Below are 21,813 nucleotides of genomic sequence, written 5' to 3'. Positions count from 1 at the left end.
TTCTCTATCCTTCTGTCCCTGAAGTGTGCATCAGGTCTGCCTTCCAATTGGTTCTTCAGTAATCAAGGTGACACTCTGATCCTCATCTGGCTTCCTCCATCGTCTGCCAGTTGATTCTGCACTGGAGAGGGAAATGAGTATATTTTATTGATTGGGCTTCCCTCAAATCACAACAGGGAAGTTGGTCCTGGTGGTAAAACAATCGACCATCATCCGGGCTACAGAACCACATTGGGATTTTCCCATTGCTTTCAGCCTCCACTAAACATATCAAGTGGGGGGAAAGAAATCTAGTTGCTTGGCCTCTAAGACTAGACATCAGGTCTGTGGACAGGGTGAGGTCATGATGCTAAGGTCACAAAGGCACTGGTAGCCCCTCTGTCCTATCATGCGACCTCTTATGTTGTCACACTTTTACAAGCAGTACATGCCATTAAGGTGTACTGAGAAGAAGTGGACCATCATGGACACTGTTGTGCGCAGATGAAGACCGGGGTGAGAAATGCCCTAGGAATGGGGGTGCCTGCCCTGGTCTCTGAAAAATGGTTCAGAAGGCAAGAACACACAAAAGCAGTTTCAAGCAGGACAGCTCAGCCACGTGACCCATGGTGCTGGGCCTGATCTCTGACGACCAGTGACACCATGAGCCTCCTGTTACCAGGCCATCCTCGGTAGCAGGTGCCTGACGAGAACTCTTCCTGCCCATGCCCCTCTTTTCCATCCTTCCTCTGCCGTAGCCTGTGGACTGTATTTCTAAGAATCTCCCCTTCAGCAGTGAAATTTTTCAGAGGTTGCCTGTCACCTCCTAGAGTCTGACATGGCAACGTGAGGCCATTGGGACCTTGCCAGATGCACTGTTCCTGGGCTTCTGAAATGCTCTCAGTGTCCCCTCCTACTGATACGTATACCCTGTGTAGACCCCCGTTGAATGTGGGCTGGACCCAGACACTCAATACTAGTGACTAGAACGAGGCAAAAGTGATGAGATGTCACTTGGTATGAGGCTACAAAAGCCTGTGATGCTCCTTTCTCTTCCCCTTCGTTTGCCTAAAGCAAACTGACAGGTTGAAAGTGGCCCTACAGAGAGGCTCATGTGGCAGGGACAGTGGGTGGCTGCTGGCCAGCAGTCTTCGAGGAATCCAAGCCTGCCAATGACTGCAAGGAAGCTTGGAAGAGATCGATCATGCCCCAGGTGAGCCCTGAGGTTCTGCAGCCCCAGGGGATACCTGTACCACAGCCTTGTGACAGACCAGCTAGGACAGGCCCGATTCCTGACACACAGATACTAATAGATGTTGTTTCATGGCTCTACAGTTTGAGGTAATTTGTTACAAACTGGAATAAACAATGAATATAGATTTAGGTATCAAGAGAAAGAAAATGCTGTGACACATACTTTAAAAGAAAAAAAAAAAGTGAGGTGGCTCCAGAACCAGGCAATGGGCAGAGGCTGCGAATACTTTGAGGAAATTGTTGTAGAACTTCCAATTGCCTCACAGAGACTGTTCAAAGAGAGGTGGACTCTGAGGATGGAAACAAGGAACACAGTACTGGAGGCTGGTAGAAGGGGATCCTTGCTAGAGAGTAGCAGAAATCTTAGTGACACTTATCTGTGGTTGTGTGGCAAGGAGAATGTACATCTCACCCACTTGGTCACCTTGCTTTGGAGATGTCCAACCCAAGTGCTGAGCATGATCTATGAAGAGAGAGGAAAATGTCCAACATAAAGGACCAGGACTTGCTAGTGTTGAAGGTTTTTAGTCTCCCGATATAGCAAAAGATGATAAAGTTAAGAGATGGCTTTTGAACATTGTCAAAGAAAGGCAGTCTGGAGATAAAGCTAAGAGTGTGACCTGTGTGGCTTTTGGTTAAGACCTCAGAAACACCAAAGGGTCACACAAAGGCCTCTGAAAGAGATCAGAGTTGGCCTTGAAGGTCTCCAGACCAAACATGAGGGACTCTGGGAGACATAAGGGGCATCTTTGGCCTCCTCAGCAGGAGGCTCAGGTATGAAAGGGTTTAGTTCAAATAAAACAATGGGTGTGGCTTTTGTGCAGAGAGGGAATCTCAGTGAGATCGCAGAAACTCAAGTTTGAGAAAACTGTTCTCAGACTGACAACCGGGACTGAAAGGGACTGAGAGAGCACAGCATAAAAAAGGCCACAGAACCCCCCAAATTTTTAGCAGAACCAAGTCTGCTTCAAACACACGCTTCCTTGGGACTGGAGAAGTAGCTCAGCACTGGAATACTCACCTAATGTTCAAGAGGCCCTGGATTCAATCCTTAGCTCCAGAAAAACAAAAGACACGTGACTCAGTTACCAAGGGCTTAGAAGGTGCAGCTAAGAGTCACGGAAAAATCTGTCTTAGGCTTTGAAACCTAATCAAGAAGCTTCTGGAATTTTTCTGGCTGGATTTAAAACTGTCATGGACCAGTACTTTTTTGTACCTCACACTCCCTTTATGAGCAGGATGTCCATAGCCTTCGTCCTAACCTATCCCACCACTGTATACGTATAGGGCAGACAGGGGCAGATCATTTCTCTCTTTAGTTTCACACGTTGCCACATCCCGACTAAGCAATTTCCTCGAGCCACATCCACAGCTGGACTCGATTTGGACGATGAGTCTGAGCTTTGATGCTGCCATGGGAGGAGATGTTTGTAGACCTGGGGAAGGGGTGGCTATATTCTGTAGGTGGAAGGGATGTGAGGCATTGGGGATGGGCAGGCAGGTTGTGCTGGGGACCCAGTGACTCCTTTCAGGTGCTAGGCTATCAAGGATTGTGCCCTCTGTCTCACTCTCTCTTGGCTTACATAGATGAGGCCAACAGCAGTGTCCAAGCTGCCTTTTGGAAAGAATCTCAGGTGTGGGTTCTTTTTCTTGTCACAGTCTCTTGCACTCTCTTGTCACAATATGGAGGAACTTGAACCCGCAGACAACCAACAACCATGTGCATATGCTTGGTAGCAATCCTTCCCCCAGGTGAGCTCTGAGTTTCCTGCAGCCCTGGTGGATGCTTTGAGTGCAGCCTTAGGAGAAATCCAAAGGCCAAAGAACCAAGCTAAGCCACACCTGGATACCTTACACTAAAAAAATATGACATAATGAATATTACTTCAAACCATGAAGTTTTGGGGTAATTTGTGATACAGCAGTAGGTGTCTAATAACCCACCCCAAGATCCTGTTAGACTGATTTTTCTCCAGAAACACTATCCTCTCCTCTAAAGCCCCAGGGCCTTTGCATATGCTACTCTAAACCAGGATCATTTCTAAGTCTGGGAAACTTTCATTTATCCTACAGGACTCAGGTCAGAAAAGGTCAGGTCCAGAAAGCCATTTTCTCTTCTGCCTTCCTCTGTGTTCCCCAAACAGCTTATGTAAGTTCACATTTGGTCCATACAGCTTATATAGTGTATACATAAACTAATGCATATTACATCACAACTGTTGTTTGTCTCCCCCAGATGGTGTTTAAGGGTCTTATTCCTCCCAGTGCCTTAATTTTTAACACAACATTTTGTGTGGAATAAAATAATAATTGCAAACTTTTATTAAATGCCTATGCTATGCCTGATACTGCTTGAAGAAATGTAGTGTAGCTATCTTCATTAAAAAAGCAACCAGGGAGGTGCTTTAAACACTGCATTCTGCAGAGGAGGAGCTAGACACCAGGGTAGGTTCGCAGTTCACACCTGCTGGAATGATTGAATCAGGAGAGCTTGGCTGATCTTTCTGCCCTACGCCTGGCAGCCCAGGGGTCATTTAGAGTCTCCTTGCTGTCAGTGCCATCGGGAACTCTCTGCCAATACCAGAACAGGGCAAGAGGATTACCAGGCACCTGGACATATACTCTCTGCTTGACTGGCTATGCAGTTAGGTATTTCCAGTGAAATGCCTGGCCGTATCCCTTGGTGCCTCTAGGGAAGGACTTGGCTGGCACCCATGGAGCTGGTTGTGCATGGAAATTACACCTCCAGCTCTTCACTTGCAGCAGTGCCTCTGGCTCACGGGCAGGATAAGCATTTTCCTCTCCTCACACCCTGTCATTATAAACCACGTCAATTTCCCAGTACCCACGTTAAAACGAACAGATGTGGCTCTGTATTTTTAATGCATTATGTGCAATTAGCACCAGTGGGCATGGACGAGCTCTGCTGTCCCCGGGGCTGCCCGTCACCCATGCAGCTGTGAATACATTCACACTAAAGGACCTGGCCATGCCCCTCTGGCCTGCACAGCCCTGGCCAGCGGGTGAGGGAATCTCCATGTACAGAGCCTCTCCCCTGCCAAGGCCGAGAAGCTCCATCATCCCTTCACTGCTCCCCCTATGCTTCCTCAACATCTTCAGAGGATGTCCTTTAAGGGAGGCCCCAATGTCCTGGGCAAAAGAGATTTTCATAGATTTGAGGGCTATCCTGTAAAGATCTGGGAAATGCTAAGGGCGAATGCTGCAGTACCCCGAGTCAACACAAGAGGGCGTTTGTGGGGGACGTCAGGAAAGATGGGGTCTGAGAGCAAGGAGAGGTCTTGGGCGCTCCTCAGTTCTGCCCAAGGGGGAAGGACACTTTTTGTAATAACTTTAATGGCTATCTCTCACATGTATTGGGTACTGACTGGGTACCAGGCTTATTTGCAAGTGCTTCTCAGGCGTCATCACAGTTCCAGAGGCTATGTCAACGCGCACGCACCCGCCCCCCGCATCTCTCAGCCAAAGACCACCAGGAATCCTGTGTAGTTGAACAAAGTCGGGCTCATTGCCGAGGGAGGGGATGAACATCACACATAAGTGTGGGGTGGGAGCAGAGCTGAGCCTGGATTTGATGCTGCCAGGGAGCGGGTCTAACTCCGTGACTGGGTGTTCAGTACACTTAATCTAGAGGTAGGCAGACTAAAGCAAGAGGGTCCCGGACAGGCAAGGCTGCCTATGTGGGGCAACTGTTCTCTGTCTCCGCTCTGTGCTGGTTCACAGAAAACGAACAGACTAAAGCTCAGGGGCTTTAAGTACCTTATGCAAGTTGCTCCAGCTATGAAAAGGTGCTGAGATTCCGGGGCCACTGGAGTTCCAGGGAGAATCCGGCGCCCGCGGAGGGGGGACCCGCGGAATGCGTGCGCCATGACCGTGGGAAGCCAGGCTGAGCAGGAGGGGACTGGCCGCGGAGGTGAAGGGAGGAACAGTGCAGGGCTCCGAGTCAGAGGTCTTCACCTTAGGGTCTGTCCCTGCCATTTACTAACCATGTCGGCGGGGGCAATGTGCTATAAACACCAGAGATTCAATGTCTTCTTCTGCATCATAATACAAAAATCTGCTTCCCAGGCTTCTTGTGAGAATAAAATGAGAAGACAGAGCAGCATACGTGAGAAACAGGTATCTCCCTCAGCGCTTACTGCGTTTGAGGCACCGTTCTAAGCACCTCACATGTACTAACTCATCTAATAGAGCAACTCCAGGAGGCAGATTCTAGTCTAACCTCTGGCTTGCAGGTGAGAGGATGGTGGCACAGAGAGGTTAAACAACTTATCTGAGGTCACACAGTTACCAAGTGGCAAAACCCAGGAACTCTGGCTCCAGTCCCCTCATGCTACCACCTATCATGGTAGCTATGAGGCTCCTTCCCTTCCTGTGCTGCTCTAAATCATGAACTTCAAGAGCCCAGTCCTGTTTTGATGGAGATTTAATGTCCTGAAAGTTCTTAGGTGCTGAGACTTTTGCTTGAGGATGGGTCTGAGCTGCTTGCTTGACTCAGGTTGGGAGAAAATTCATTTCCTTTGAGAAGGTCATGATGTTCTTGGCGTGACAGATAATATAGATTCAGGTCACTGCCCTTGATAGATCAAATAAAGTATCTGAAATATTACCTTATTGGTTATTCTACACCTTTCAGTATTAAAGTCAGTGAAAATATTGGAAAATGGGTAAAAGCCAAAGAGGGTGGGAGATGACCCAGCACTTCGCACGGCCCCTTTCTGGCCCAATGAATGTGTGGACAGAAGGCAAATTGGCGGCCAACAGGAAGTGGGTCAGACAGTGCCCGTCTCTAATCCCGTAGAGGCCAAAGTGGCTCACTGTGGCTGTGGGGTACAGCTCCAGGCTGCTCAGCAGCTTGTTGCCAGCCTCTCTTGCCAGCCTGTTGTGTAGGTTCACAGCTGTGTCACATGTTCTGGGAGGATGGGAAGCCAGGACTCCTGAGCCCAGTGACCCCCGTAGCTAAGGTCCTTTATGCTGCAGGCCCCACCAGTCCTGCTTCCACTACCACACGTGGGAGATGAAGGCCTAGCGCTCACTCAAGATTCTCTCTGCTGTGGGCTGTAGTCCTGGATCACCACCATCAACCTCTTTGAGGCTCATCTGTTCTTAATTATATCTCCAAATCCCAAGGTATTACAACCCTGAGAATCTAGGGGGGTTTAGCTACTTAGAGGATCCATAACGACCACAGTAATTCTTGGTATTTATCAGGCTTCCTTTTTGGAGATTGTGAAAGCCACACTAGTTGTGAGGACAGCCTGGAGTTGCTCTCGAGTTCTCTTCATGAGTCCTCAACTCTCCGTCTGCATTATTTAGCTAGGATTAAGGAGCTGGGTGAAAAAGAGCAGTTTTCCCCCTACCTCCCAAGGGATACCAAAGATGACACAGGTGACACTAATGTACAAGGGCCACCCTGGGCTGCTTGCCCAGCTGGGTCCCTCTTCTGGGGCCTGTGCTGCCTCCCTACCTCTTACCTAACAGCATCAGGTGACTGGACAAGAAAGGGACACCTGAGTAATGAGCAGAGCCAACCAGATTTTCTCTGTCAATCATGTGATAAGAGCTATAGAAGCAGAGTCTGCTAAATGAGTCCCTTCAGCTAGGCGTGGCCACTTGGGACAATGTGTGCTACTAAGCCAGGAGAAGGGGAATAGCCTGGGTAACCCGAGCTCCACTTTCTAGCACTTTCTGTCCCATGCACTTGTTCAATAATCCCCCTGCTTCTGAAGCCAGGGCTGTCACACGAGGCTGTTGCTGCAGGAAGGCAAGACACTGCAAATAACCTGAAACCTTGTTTCCTGCAAAGGTTGTTTTCTTGGACATACCATGCCTTCCCTTCAGCTGCAGCAGAAGCTGAAACCGGGACCTGTGTGCAGGAGATGGGAACAACGCTACTGTCCACATGGGTTGGAGACAGACAGCAGGAAAACAGCATGTGGGGTATTCCAGAGACCACTGCTGACTTCTCAGAAGGTAACATGGGCCTCCCCAGGATCACCAGTGTGTTGGGCATGACTGTCCCTGACCTCCCCTGCTTGAAAAGGGATGGAGCCAAGTCCCTGCAAAGGAGCCATTGTTATGACACAGCACAGCCATCTGATCCCCATTGATCTCACAGTGGCAGCAAGGACTGAAAGCAGCAGACAGAGGCCCAGGGAGCCTGACTGGATGAACAGCCCTCATTGATCTATTTACCTGCTCGATGGCTGGCAAACTCTGTGATTGAAAGGTACCCATGGAAGGTCTGAGCTGGAAGGGCAGCTTAGGGAGGCCCCACGATGGCACAGGATTGTCACAAATGGGAAAAGCAATTGCCACCGACACTACTAAAATGTGATCTTTCCAATTTCTATCAAGGGGATCCAGATAACTCCCACTGTTTATGGGACAGCCTTGGGTAGGGGAGGCTGTGCTCCATAGCCTTGTTTCCCACAGGGAGGAAGGCAAAGAGAATGTTTATTTATGTGACGCCATAGGACTGAATCATAAGCTCTTGGAATAAAAGAAAAAATACAACCTTACCAGCAAGATAACCATGTGTTGCCACTAATTCAGACTCCCCACCATTCCTACCCTGTGGAACGCAGACAAGTACAATCAAAGAGTCTGACTCCAAATGCAGCATGGGGGGCCAGGGTTATGAGGACACCAGCATTGGTCCAGCCTTTACTGAGTGCATTTTTAGGTCAATCTGTCCTATCCTGGTGCCAATAAGTCTCTGGCAGGCAATTCATTAAAAAAAAAACAAACCTTCACCCCTTATTAAATGGAGTCTGCAAATAGTCTTCTGCCCCCTGGAGTGGAGTGGGATGTGTGTCACCGGGGCCTCTGCAGCCTTGATGGCTAACAGCCCTGACTAAATGGAAGCCGTCTGCCTGCCTGGTGTGCTCTGGTCTCTGATCCTCATTCTTGCTTCCCATGGGACGGAAGCCCAGTGAAACTCTTTCAAGGTGGCTGTGATTTGAATCTGTTCTCTCCAGGGTTGGGTTTCTCCTCTCCATTTCTCATGTGTCCCTGACCGAAAATTCACAGGATACCTGTGTCATGTACCCGTCATGTTCCCTAAGACTTTGCCTTCTCAAAAATGCCAGCCCAGATAAAGGTAGATTTTGCCTTACTTCCTTGCATCTTGGTGTGGTCAGCCAGTCTGTCCCCAATTCCTGCTTTAACCAGCATCACCATAATCATGAGTCTTAGCTTTCAAGGAAGAAAGAACTTGCTTTGAATTCTGTGCACACTACTGACTAACTGTATGGATGTTGGAAAGTGGCCTAACCCCATTCTTCAGAGCTACATTTTCCTCATCCATACAAAGGAGATATTAGAGCCTGATCATGACTGGTATGAAATAAATGAGATCATAGACATAAAGAACTTAGCACAGTGCATCACACCTAAAGCTAATATATAACATTTATTGAGAGCTTACAATATATTAAATTCTGTGTAAAGCATTAACTTATTTAATCTACACAATCACCCTGTGAGCTCTTATTATCTCTAATTGTTAAATGAGAAAAATCTGAGGCTTGAAAGATCAACAGCTGGTCAGTGCTTGAGCAAGCACTGATTGTGACCTCATAGAAACCAAAGATTATGATTTATGTAATTCAGTGTCACAGTACAATATCTATTGTGCAGCAGACACTCAAAAGATGTGTGCCCAATGAATGCACAACTCACAAGTAAGTGTCCTTTGCATAACTGGGTTGAGAGCTTAGCTCCACCAGTTTACTATTTCTGTTTTTATTTGCGGGGGGCACTAACCTGTTGTTTTGTCTGCCAGTATTCGTATGCTTATTCCTTGAATAGCTATTTCTGGGTCTTTAAATACATTCAAACCTTCCATCCGAATGAACACATTTCCATATCACCCACTCTTTAATCAGAGATTAAGAGATCTTAGCTCACAGATTCAGCACTTTGGACAGAGCTATGGGGTGTTGGCATGTGTGTGTGTGTGTGTGTGTGTCTGTGTGTCTGCGTGTGTGTGCGCGCGCGCGTGCTAAAGTGTAGTCAGTATTGGACTTGCATTTCAAAACTATTTACATAAAATGTGTGACCTACATATGAGGAAATACTGCATTCCCCACTTCTTGCTTAGTGATTCTGGCTCTCTCTTCCTCCTCATACTCGATGAGGCAAGATTGCCATAAAGATTTTATGAGTCCAAGAGAAACATCACTCAAGCAGGATTTATTTCAAAGCCATCACTTTGAAACTGTGGGATGTTGTTTAAAGGAGAAGCAAAGCTCATCCTGGTGGGATGCTTAGACTCTAGGAAAGACCAAATATTGCAGACTATCTGCATACTGCTTACTAGGGGAATAACTTTTTTAATTTGCTTAAAATCAACAGATTATATACCAAGTGCTGTCACTGTCTCTAGGCCCTTATTGCAGCCAATGATAAATATGATTCTTTCCCCATCTGCGCTAAGACAAAGAGAAAGATAATTATTGTATTGGTATTTTCACACCTTTTAATACTAGGAATTGAAAGCAGGATGGTAAGGATGTGCCAGGCACTGTGCTGAATGTTGTAAAGCAGACAAGGTAAATTTTCTGCACTGGGTGACCTTTCCAAGTGGTGGCAGAGAGATATGTACCCACATACATCAACACTAGGCTGTGAGGCCGAGTGTGGTGGTGCACGCCTGTAATCCCAGCACTTGGGAGGCTGAGGCAGGAGGATCGCTGTGAGTTCGAGACCAGCCTGGGCTGCATAGTGAGTTCCAGGTCAGTCTCAACTACATAGCGAGACCCTGTCTCAAAAAACAAACCAACAAAAAAGACCACTAAGGCTGTGAGAGAAATAGGTTCAGGGGTCTATCAACTGGAAGTACCTTGCAGAATTGTGTGGGATGCCTACTGCCTTTGTCTGGCTGTCAATCTCCTATTCATTCTTGAAAAACTCTAACCTATGAATTCTTTCCTCATTTTCCAAGACAGGGTCAGTCTCCCCCCACCCCCTGGGGCTCTTACAAAATCTTGGAGAAAGGAAAGTAGAGATTACAGAAACTAAATAATTATACGTAACGTGTTCTTTAGGAGAAAGGGCAGGAAGCAATTGACAGTCAAGGGAGAAGTGGAGATGTCTGAATTCGGTCTTGCAGAATGTGGCGAAGTTCATTCTGAATGGGGAAAGCAGGAAGAACAAATACGGGACGGGATAAACAGTTATGATGCGCTTACAGAATAGTAAGTCGATTGGGGTGGCAGGAACAAGGCACGTGGGGATTATAGGGGAGCTGGTGAGGATGGGAGAAGTGGCAGCAGATGAAGGCACTGAGTTAGGACAGGGTCAGGTTCTGAAAACCCCATTAGAAACTTTGGTCTTTACCCTTTAAGTGGTGGGAGCCATGAAAATACATTTCAAGGGGCTGGGCCAGTTAGCTCAATGGAACAGTGTGTGCTTAGCGTGACAAGGCCCTGAGTTTGTGCCCAACACCCCCCCAAAATGTGTAATAAACATTTTATCTTTTATCCAGGAAGTAATACAGCCTTGCTGTAAAATCTACAGAAACTTACAAAAGAACATAAAGTAAGACACAATAATACTCCATTCAGAGCTAAGGATGTTAACTTTTTTCTCCACTCTTTCCCTTTTTATGACCATTATATATGTATGTGTATAAAATTTTTACTTTATACTATATATTCCATTTTGCACCCTGATTTTTCAATTATCACATATTAAGCACTTTTCAATTTCTTCCAATGTCCTTTGAAGCTCTAATTTCAATTTCCACATTTCATCAGCCACATGCAGTGCAGTTTGTTGAACTAGTAATGTTGCACAAAAACTGCTGCCTTTTCCCTCTACAATAAACAACACTGCCATGAACATCTTTGTAGATATCATTTTACACTAACCTCTTACTATTTTCTTGAAATAAATTCCTAACGGTGATATGGACATTTTATATTTTAATCATTACATGAAATTACCTTCCAAAAAATTTATAATCCCACCAACAGGGCTTGAGGCTCAAAGAGGTTAAATGATTTGCCTAAGATTAAACAGCTTGTGAGTACAGAGAAGGGAGTCAAACGTGGATCCTGGTTCTCACAAGGGGATGGCGGAACTTTGATGGGGAGCTGGGTGGCTAGAGGTAATTGAGACTCGGGGACTGAAATTGACTCTGGGGTAGATGGATAGTCTAATGAGACAGCTTCTGAGAACAGGGTGTCAATGAACAACATCTGTAATTTCATACTTTCTAAAATGCTCCCTGTGTGCCATGGTCTTTCCACTGGAGAGGGATCAGACTGAAGAAAAATGAAATATATCCATCTCTGTCATGACTAGCATCCTTTTGTAGGCTCAGCTGTTGGGATGACATTAACAGGAAGGGCACATGTAAAAACTTGTCTGCTTTTCTGAACGTTGGTTCTGAACGTTGGTTCTGAACGTTGGCGGATTCACTATAAATTCCCTGGGTCTGCTGAAGAAATCATCCTTGGACATAGACTTCAATCAGCCATCAAGAGAATTTCAGGAGCCTACCTCCAGGGGACAGAACATACTTTCTCAGTTGTCTCTTAATTCAGAAATGATTCGCTGAAGGACCAAAGATTCAGGGTCCACAGTTCTCTCAACCCTCCTACCTTGAACTAGCTAATTTCATGGTCACAAATGCAACCACATAAGATGAGGGCTGGCGTGAGGACCAGGCTCAGGGAGTCACCTTGTCAAAACTCTGCCTCACTCCTCAGAGGCGTCAAAGCGGATTCAGAATCACATACTCCAGAATTCCGCTCAGGGACACCTCTGACTAATGTTTGTCTAGCTCCTCAGTTACATGCCACTGGCCACCCCCAGGGAGTGACTAAACTTCAATGCGAGAAGAATCTTTGTGCTGAGTCAAGGTTTGACTTCTGTACTCACCCCTTGTCTAGGTGTCTGCCAATTCTCTACACCTTGTCCCACAAAATGGACAATTAACTACCCATAAACAGGTGCTGTATTCCTCGCAGTTGGCAATGTGTTGGTGGAAGTGTCAGGCAGACCTGGGGTTCCAATTCCAAGGCTGCCAGTAACCAGTTGTGTGTTGTTGGGGAAGCAGCTAAATATTTTTGCATCTCAGATAATTTCCTGGACTGTAAGTCATGATGGGCTTACCTCACTGGTGAGTGGTAAGGGTCAAATGTTATGTCAGGACTGTGGCAAACGGTTGTCGCTAGAGAGATGTTGGGGCCCCTCGTGATTATTTTTCGCTACTCAAAATTTCTCAAAGGTGGTCTCTGACTGTTGTATCAAGATGACCCGGAGTGAGTAGTTAAAATGTGGACTGAATCACACCCCTAGTATAATGGGTTACAGTTTGTGAAATGGGGTCAAGAAACTTCTGTTTGTTTCTAAGCAGTATCCATGTTGCAAAGAAGTTGGAAGACTACCACTTATGTTATGGGGATGCTCCAAGACTTTGATCCCCTGACCTAGGGAACAGGCCTTGTTTTTAGGGTGTCTTTTGTTCATTCTCAGCAGCCTTCCATCCTTATGGGCTTTGGAGAGTAGGACCTAGAGGCCACTGGGAAAGGCCCACATAGATGACAGCTTCAAGTATTTTTATAATCTTTAATACAGCCAGAAGGAAAGGATTAGCCTTTGGCATGGGGAGAAATGAGGCAGGGTGGGGGCTACGGGGTGATGCTTGCAGACTGGTATTCAGGTCCACTCTAATTTAAGGCAGGCAGGCAGCTGGAGGGTCTCCTGAGATTTCAGCAGACACATAGTGGATGACAGAGGGCTGGACATACTGGGGGTGAACTCCAGACCTGCCTTCTGTTAGGGTCAGAGCTCCCAGAAAAGCCAAGTGTTGCTGTGTGTCCTCCTGTCCTCTTTCTCTGCTGTCAGCTTGCTCCTCACACCCAATTTGGTGCTCTTAAATCTGTTCCTCCCTAGGCTGCACTGGTGCTATGTTCACCCAAACCTCATCAGGTCTCTCGTCGGCTTCCTCAATAATAAGCAGCTCCAGCCAGAATGGTCTTTCAAAAATGCAAAGCTGACCATGCCACTCCTTGCTAGAAGCATTTCAATGTTTATTTCCCTCAGAACAAAATACCAATAATACCAATAAGTATCCATCTACCTCTCCAACCTCATCCCCTCCCAACTTCCCAACTCTTTCTGTTACTGTCCGAGGCACAGACCTGGTAACTGCCTATTTCCAGGGCTCTTGCCTGGTCAATTCCCTTGAAGACCATGCTTTCCAATTTCTGCCTCTGTCTTTCCTTATTGTTGCTGCTCCCAATCCACTCTTGTGTAATTCAGCATGGACAGGAGAGACAGGAAAAAGACAATTATTCTAAGTATTGCCCAAGCCCGTGCATTCTTTACCATTGTGCATAGTAAGGATTTTATATTCAATTTCTCATTTTCATTCTCACAAGATCCCCATGAGACAGAGATAGACGAAGAACAAAAGACCCAGAGAAGTTTAAATAACTTGCCCAAGGTCAAGTGACAGTGCAAATGGTACAGGCGATTCTTAAACCCAGATTGTTCAAATTCCAAGATTTATCAGAAAACTACATCACAGAAGCTTGCACAATTCAGATCTACTTCAAATGGTCTATGCAAAAAACCAAACAAACAAAAAAACAACCCTAAAACAAATCAAAACAAAAACAAAAACAAAAAAACCCTACCTCGCCTGAACAGAAACCCCTGAAGGTATGCTACCCTCAACAACCTGAGTGCTAAGCCTGGCTTATGAAGGAGGCAGTGTTATCTTCCACAAGATGATTAGGACAACAGTGAATTTAAATCCAGCCACTGCTGAAGACTATCTGCTTCTGGATTTGATTTGGTTCAATCCAATCCAATTTAACTCAGTGCGTAATCCCACCGCGAACCCTGTAAGGGCAGCTGTGAGAGGGCCAGAGACTAGGGTAGAGGCCCCTCTTAGGAAATCTTCACTAACCCAGGCAGTGACTGGAACGTTTGCAATCAGGGTTTACAGCAGGAATCCTGTGACCAGCCTTGGAGCCCTGAACAGGAGAAGAATCTGCTGGGTCTTCTGTTAGCCATTAGTCAGGTTTGTGTTTAGTGCCCAACTAGAATTATGAGTTCTGCATATAGACATACATATAAAGGTACTATGAGGTTAGTCTGAAAGATATCTTCACACATAAAGAACAAAGTGATAGGCTGGGGATTTAGTTCAGTGGTGCCGCTGTTTGCCTTGCAAGTGCAAGGTCCCGAGTTTGATCCCTGGAACCAACCAACCAACCAACCAACAAACAAACAAACAGTATTGAGTGGTTGGGGGCATAAGCTTTAGTGGGGCCATGGGCTTTTGTGACAAAGAACCTGGCTCCATTCTTCTCAGCTTGAAAGGATATGTTAATATTCTAAGTCCCATTTTCCTCATCTACATAAGGGGAATGGAAATAATGCCTTCTTGATATGATTATTGAAAGGGTTAAGAAAGATTATGCAGGTAGCATGTACAACCTAGAAGTTGTCACCAGCTGGAGGACACTGGACACCAGGCTATAGGTTTGGACTATATCTCATGGGTGAAAAGAGTGATTGAAGGGTTTCCAGCAGGGGAACAGCATGGCCAGGATGGGCATTTAGCAAGCTCCCACTGGGCCAGTGAGAAGACGACAGGAGGGAGCCATTCTGGAGGCTAACAGAAGGTTATGTCAGTATCACAGGTGTGAGAGCACCCGAACAAGGTCAGGGGACCTGGTGGTGCAGAGAAAGGGAAAAATTGAAAAATATTAAGGCAGCAGAGCTGGCAGGACTTGGCAACTAAGAGGTGGGTACAGTTGACAACTGCCCTGCTCTGTGCAATGTCCATACAGTGATGATCCCGCTCGCGCATCTGGGAGAAGCTGAAGGTCACTTGGTTTTTCCCAGGAATGGTGCCCTTGTGCCTTTTTCCTCTTCCCAGCCACAGAGCAGAACTCTGGCATGGGCTGTGAGTGGTCTGCAAGGTCCCAGCAGCCAGCAACAGCCAGGCACAGAAGAGGGGCTTCCTCCTTGGGAGACAGGCCTCTGCTCAGGGATCGCAGTCATTCTGCAGATTTTTCAGGGGACGTCACCGAAGCCAGTCAGAACATGAAAATTTCTGAAAACAGTCTAGACAAAGGGGAAGTGACTCCCCTTTGGTTGTAGCTACTTGATGCCAGGGGCCATCACCAGGCCGTGCTCATTCAGCCTTCGGTTTGACTGTGGAAGAAATTCACCGCACGTTCTACACATAGGAAAACTGAAGCTCAGCCGCTTTTGGAAAATATAACCCAGTTTTCACTGCGGGAACCAAACTTCAAGCCCACCCCCCTGACTCTAAAGTCCACACCTTTTCCTCTATGATGTGTTTCATAATCTTTAATTTTAAAAGGCCCATTTCTTCAGACCCTTGCGTACTGACCGTGGCACTGAAAAGTGATCAAATGATTTTAGAAGGCAATTTGGCAATAAGAATCAAGACTCTTAAAAATATTCATTCTGGGGATTGCACCTAAAGAAACAATAATAAATTCAGAAAAAAAAGCTTTACACACAAAACGTATTCTTCACAGAAGTATTCATAACATGAGCAGCTAGAGACAGTCTTCATGTTCACAGCCAGAGAAATGGTTAAGTAAATTGTGATATACCCGCTTAATGGAACATTTTGAGGCCAAGGGTTTATGATAACAGAGAAAATGCCATTAAGTGCAAGGTGATCAGGATAAAATATGGTTCACCCCATCACCCAGGGACGTGACGGTGCCATGGGAACAGGGTCTGCACCTCTCATCTTGTCTCCATCAGCCCCTTTTCAAATCACTCCAAGTTAAAAAAAAAAAAAATAACCGCTTAATATGGAAAATAAATGATCTCTCAACTTTATATAAAATGGGAATAGAACTATCTCCAGAAATCTTGCTCTTTTTATTGATCTGTACTGTAGAATTTAATAAAAACTGTTCTTGTCTTTAAGTCCATTTTAGGCAGAAATCCTGGAGCTGCCAAACCTATCACACTCCTCCTTTCATACAGTCCTGAAAACACTAACCATAAAGGAAGGCAAAACAAAACAAAACAAAAACAAAGAACAAGAAACAAGATTACATTACGTGGAGCTAATACAATTGTCTATCAAAAAAATTTAGAATAATAAACCTTAAAACTATTCGAGCTAACAAGACGGTTCAGTAAAATGAAGCATTATGAAAGAAATGTATAAAAATCAATAGCTTTCTTATTTATCAGTAATAAACAATTAGAAAATGCAATGGCAAAATGAGCCTATTCATAATAGCAAAAAAAAAACCCTATAAAAATATTCAGGAATAAAACTAACAAGAAATTTGCTTGGTCTACATGATAACAACCATACAAGTTTTATTAAAGATAATTTTAAAGTGCTGAAAAACAAGAGATATCTCATGTCCCCGGGAGGAAAATTCACTATTGTAAATATGTTGGTTCTAAGTTAATCTAGTGATTCAGTGAAATTCCTACTGAAATTACAGTGGAATTTCTTTGGAAGGAAATCTGAAAAGCTTACCCTTAAATTCACCTGGAAAAGTGAATCCATAAGAATTTTCCATGAAATGTTTTAAAAGTAATAATATAGTATTGAAGCAGATCTTTTCCCACTGGAAAACAAAAATTACTATGAAACTATGGTACAGTTGAAACAATATGATTATGACACAGAAATGGAGTAATAGAAAAATCAAACAGAACAGAATATTCAGACCAAATGTGGATAAATGTACACTCAGTTTATAATAAGAGGGCTATTTCAAATCAGAAGGGACAAGTTTGGGGATAATTCAATATTCATTTAGAACTCAAATAAATCTAGACCTACAGTTCATACTTGGTCTAAAACTATATTTTAGACAGATTAAAAGCTAAGTGTACAATATAAAATTAAGCATTCTAGAAGAAACAGAAGGGTAGTTTAATAACTTCTAACTGGGTAAGTATTTCTAGGTAAAGTAAATGCAAGAGTTTTATGTAATAAAATCAGGAAATCAGATGATGTTATCATATAAATATTTAAAATTCTGCTGTGAGGGAGAATAAAAAAGGCTATTTGACAAGATATTGACTGACAGGTTTTAAAAAATATATTAAGGTTAATATTAAAAATACATAAAGCGCTCCTATAAATTAATAGGAAAGACCAGTACAACCCACTAGAAAAAAAGGGGTTAAGAATTCAGGCAAGAAAATTCAATTCCGAGAATAAAATAAAAATAACCATAAACACATAAAGAGATCATTACTTATACTATTAATTGGAGGAATGAGTATTTGTTTTTTGTTTGTTTTTGTTTTTTGAGACAGGGTCTCACTACTTGTCCAGGCTGGCCTTGAACTCCTGGGCTCAAGCTCACACCAGGCTACATGAAATGTTGTTTTCATTCACTGAGATGGATAAAAATAACACAACTTAACTTTGAGAAAGAAGTAGGGAAATAGCCTCGTATACAGGAAACCTTAAATTGGCATAGCATTTTTGGAATACAATTTGGCAGAATCTAAATTTAAAAGTAATGTATACTTTGACCCAGAAATTCCACTTTCAGGAAACCATCCTACAAAGGCTCCAGTGTGCACCAAGACAACTGCATGATAGTGTTAGTGGTAGCAGTGTTTAAAATGGCAGAAAAATGGAATATTGGGTGATCATTTAAAACCATGAGGCAGAGGTAATATTGACATGGGGAAAATACCTAATGTATACATTTAAAAAGATAAAAACACACTGTAGAATAATGTATTTATGTGCAACTCCCCTATTCCGTGTGTGCATGTAAATACATAAGGCTCTATACAAACTTGTTAATAATGTTTATCTCTATGGAAGACACTGGAGTTGGACTAGGAATTGACAAACAAAATCTTAACACTATAATTCTGTACTCAGGTATGTTTTGAATTTTTCACAATAAGCAAAAATTGCTATGTAAATAACAAAAATGGATACACAGCCATATACACACACATATGCATACACTCTGTGAACACATCTCTCAAAAACAAACAAAGGCATCTCTAGAAGAAATGGGAGGAAATGCATGAAATGTTCATTCATGAGCATTTATTTATCCGGTGTTTCTCTATTTTCTAAATTTTCTTTGATGATTATGCCTTATGGTTATAATGGAACTGAAAAATTAAGACCTTTTATTCTTTTTAAATTCTGTTTCCTTTCTGCTGGAAACCAATTTGGTAAAATAATTGCTCTTTCCCTCCTTTTCTGCAGAGGCCGCTCAGGTGATTTTGAAGCATAAAGTGGGGAGGGTGTGGCATCCCTAGGCCCTAAGCCCTGACTCAATTACATCTGTAGGAGGTGAATAGCCAAACGCAGATCAAAATAAGAGCTAATGGGTCTGACGAAAGGGTCTGTGTTATCCCATTAAAAATGATTAATGGGATGTTCTTAGCATAATAGTGTGTGCAATAAATTGATGATGCTTTATTAAAGACTGTGAGTGGATCATCACACTATTCATCCATCCAACCTCCACATCAATAGAAACATTTTTTATTTATGCTGGGGCTCGAACTCAGGACCTTGAGCTTGTGAGGAAGGCAGCAGAACCACTGAGCTAAATAAGTCCCTGGCCATCTAGGTCAGATCTCTGCCAGGGACAACCTAAATGGCTGGGGAAGGGAAGTGAATTAAAACAGAAAAGTAAACTTACAAGAAAGGAAAGTGGGGGTGCTTTTATTGAGCACTTTCTGTGTACCACTTGTGTCTTGAGCTCCATTTGGGGCACTAAGATCCCTACTTTGTAGATGGGAACACAGCGCAACTGGTCACCTGCCCAGGCTTGCTCAGTAGAGCTTGGCTTAATGGAGTCCACATTCCTGACATCCTGTTACCCACCCCCCGCCAGGAGAGGATGAGCGAGATGAAGGCTGGAGAAGTGAAGCAGAAAGGCGCTTTCACCTGCAAACTTTAGAAGAGAATGTGCCTGAACTCTGAGCCCTTTTCTCTCTCTCCTCCTCGAGCTGAGTACTGAAACTTCTCAGGGCGGCTCCAGAAAGTGATGAAGTAAATGCTGGGGCATGTCTAAATAAAGCCCACAAGTGGGCGTCCCTGCTCAGCTATGCATGAGCTCTTTGTGACTTCACCCCCTGTGCCTGCAACTTGGGGAATAAGCACAACTTCCTTTAATGCACAGCCTGGAAAACACAAACTTTCCGAAAAGGTTTGAATGTTGGCAGCAGGCTCTTTCTGCATTCCAGCGAATAATTGGCAAGTGTGTGTGCGTGTTTGACCTAAATCCACAGAACTTCCCATTCTGTCACTTTACAAACTAGTTGTCATGTCCCTGAGTCTCCAAATCTCAATGGCTAACTGCCAAAGCAACGGGCAGCTTCATCTGGGGAAGAGTCACAGCAGTGACTCCTGGGTTATGGATTCTTCTTGACCTGTACCTGCTCATTTGGGCCACTGCTGCTCCACAGGTGTCTGTGGATTTGCCCAAGCCTCAGTGCCTCCAGAGGCTGAAGGAAGAACGCTTTCTACCCGGGGTCCTGTCCAGTGATCTGGGACGCACCACAAAGCTGCCCAGACCCCAAGGGTTATAGCTCTCTCCACTCCCGTTCGCGCTGCCCTGCTACATACTCAAATCTGTGTGGGGCATCCCTGATCTTTCAGCGTGGACCGGCTCACCGCCCGCCTCCAGCTTCTGGATCCCCACGCCTGGGGACTTTTCACCCCCATGCCAGGCCACTTTGCTCATGGGCACAGCAGACTGCAACGGCTGGGGAATTAGCCCTGTGACCCTCCCAGAATAGCTCTCATTCAGTGAATTGCGGAAGCTGTGCACACATATCTGGGCTCCCTCCTTCCCTGGGCGGGACAATTTTTACACGTAGGCTCTGTGGACCTCGGTTCCCCAGGCCCCCACTGTGGTATCCAGCACAGTCACACATCCTCTCAGGCTGCTGCCCCTTCCCTGCGTCATGGCCCCTTCTGCTGTGACCCGCGCTTCTCAGCAAGCTACTTGTACTTGAACCCTTTATTTCGCGCCTGCTTTGGGGATACACAAACCAGGACAATGTGCCCGTGCTGGGGTTAAGAACTCCAGCACCAGCTGCGCGACACGCTGACGTGTGGTCGTCCTCTGGGACTTGCGCCAGGTTCAGGCATCCAGGCCACCTTCTGGGTCCCCACCTCCTGTGGGCAATTTCCCTCAGGAAACAATACATCTTCCGCTGGGGTACGGTATCCTTTATTCCCAAGGCGCTCCAGGTGCTTCTTTGAGAAAAGGTGCTGCCTCAGCCCCCTCCACCGTATCCCAACCCTGACATCTCTCTGTGGCCTCCACTCCCACATCAACCAACTGGGGCACTGCTGTTAGCATGGTCAGTGGGTGTGGCAACGCTGTCCCCTAGACACCTCTGCCTGGGACAATCTGAGTGGAGGGGAAGGGAACTGAATTAAAATAGAAAAGTAAACTTACAAGAAAGGAAAGTAGGGGTGCCTCGGGTTAATTTGAAATTTACAAGGACTCTAACACACATACATTATTATTCCTGATAGCTTTCTTTTAAAAGCAGAAGACATCAAGGCTCAGAGAGGTTAAATTCCTTGTGCAAAGCCTGGAGCTAAAGTCTGAGGACAGGTCTGGCTTAGAGCCCTCTAGGCAGACAGTTACTCACCACATCAGGGTCCACGGCACCAGGCAGCAGCTCCTGCAGCCAGACAGAGAGACAGAGAGAGAGAGAGAGAGAGAGAGAGAGACAGACAGACAGACAGACAGACAGACAGACAGAGACAGACAGAGACAGACAGAGAGAGGGAGGCAGGGATTGACCCCTCATGGGGTACAGGGTGAGAGTCTGCCCAACGACATGTGGATCACAACTGGCTTAGCCTAGGTCAACTGCAGAGTCTTGGTCAGAGGGATGAGGACCTGCGGCAGGTGAGGGGTAGCTGGGAGGGCTGGATGTTAAACCTTACTGAGATGCAGTGAAAGGTGAAGGTGGCAGCAGGGCCAGTCCCAGGGCTGGTGGTGTGGGAGGAGGCCCAGGCTGCTTTCCCAGCTTGTAGCCTTCCTCTGGCCAGGGGTAAGATCTGGCTTAGATGGCCTTGGAGAAAGACCTGGTGCCCCTTCAGAAGGTTCTGAGGGGCTGCTGCAACTCCTCCTCTCCTGGGGGCTGTCCCAAGCCCCCACCCCAAGACTCCCTGCTAGGAGATGGGGGAGGCGCCTTGGCCTGGGCTGAGAGCTTACGCTCCCTCTGGGCTGCGGCTGCGGCTGCGGGTGCCTTGGTCCAGTCCCTGGGGTGCTCCTATTATTTCCTCAACAAAGCACCAGAAAAACAACATCTCCCACACTTCCCAGAACCCCAGAGATTAGGAGCCTCACGGGTCCCTAAAACCATGCTGGGCTCTCCCTTGTTAAGTCACAGGATAAAGCACTTTACATATTAATCAGGTTAGGAATCTGAGAGCACATATCAGGGGATTGAAATATGTAGATTTTGATGATGAATTCACACTCATCAGAAAACCAGTGAATCATCATAACTTCATTATCAGGAATTATTTGATGGGGGAATTGGCGGGGGGGGGGCAGGGCAGGGGCG

The 21,813-nt window shown here is 45.6% G+C and overlaps 1 protein-coding gene and 1 long non-coding RNA gene across 2 annotated transcripts in view; one reads left to right on the top strand and one right to left on the bottom strand.

The window, feature by feature from the left end:
- Positions 1-21,813, bottom strand: part of Csmd2 (CUB and Sushi multiple domains 2) — a 553,879-nt gene that overhangs the window by 318,600 nt on the left and 213,466 nt on the right.
- Positions 417-19,159, top strand: LOC104876961. Its single transcript, XR_784463.1, has 6 exons — positions 417-678; positions 1,054-1,192; positions 7,058-7,224; positions 7,370-7,480; positions 10,302-10,451; positions 19,113-19,159. It is a non-coding gene; the product is annotated as an uncharacterized LOC104876961 (long non-coding RNA).

This window comes from Fukomys damarensis, unplaced genomic scaffold, assembly GCF_012274545.1.
Source record: "Fukomys damarensis isolate Sample0158 unplaced genomic scaffold, DMR_v1.0_HiC HiC_scaffold_23, whole genome shotgun sequence".
NCBI classification, from domain to species: domain Eukaryota; kingdom Metazoa; phylum Chordata; class Mammalia; order Rodentia; family Bathyergidae; genus Fukomys; species Fukomys damarensis.
The sequence above is the reverse complement of the archived record's forward strand: the minus strand, read 5'-3'. Positions and strand labels throughout refer to the sequence as shown.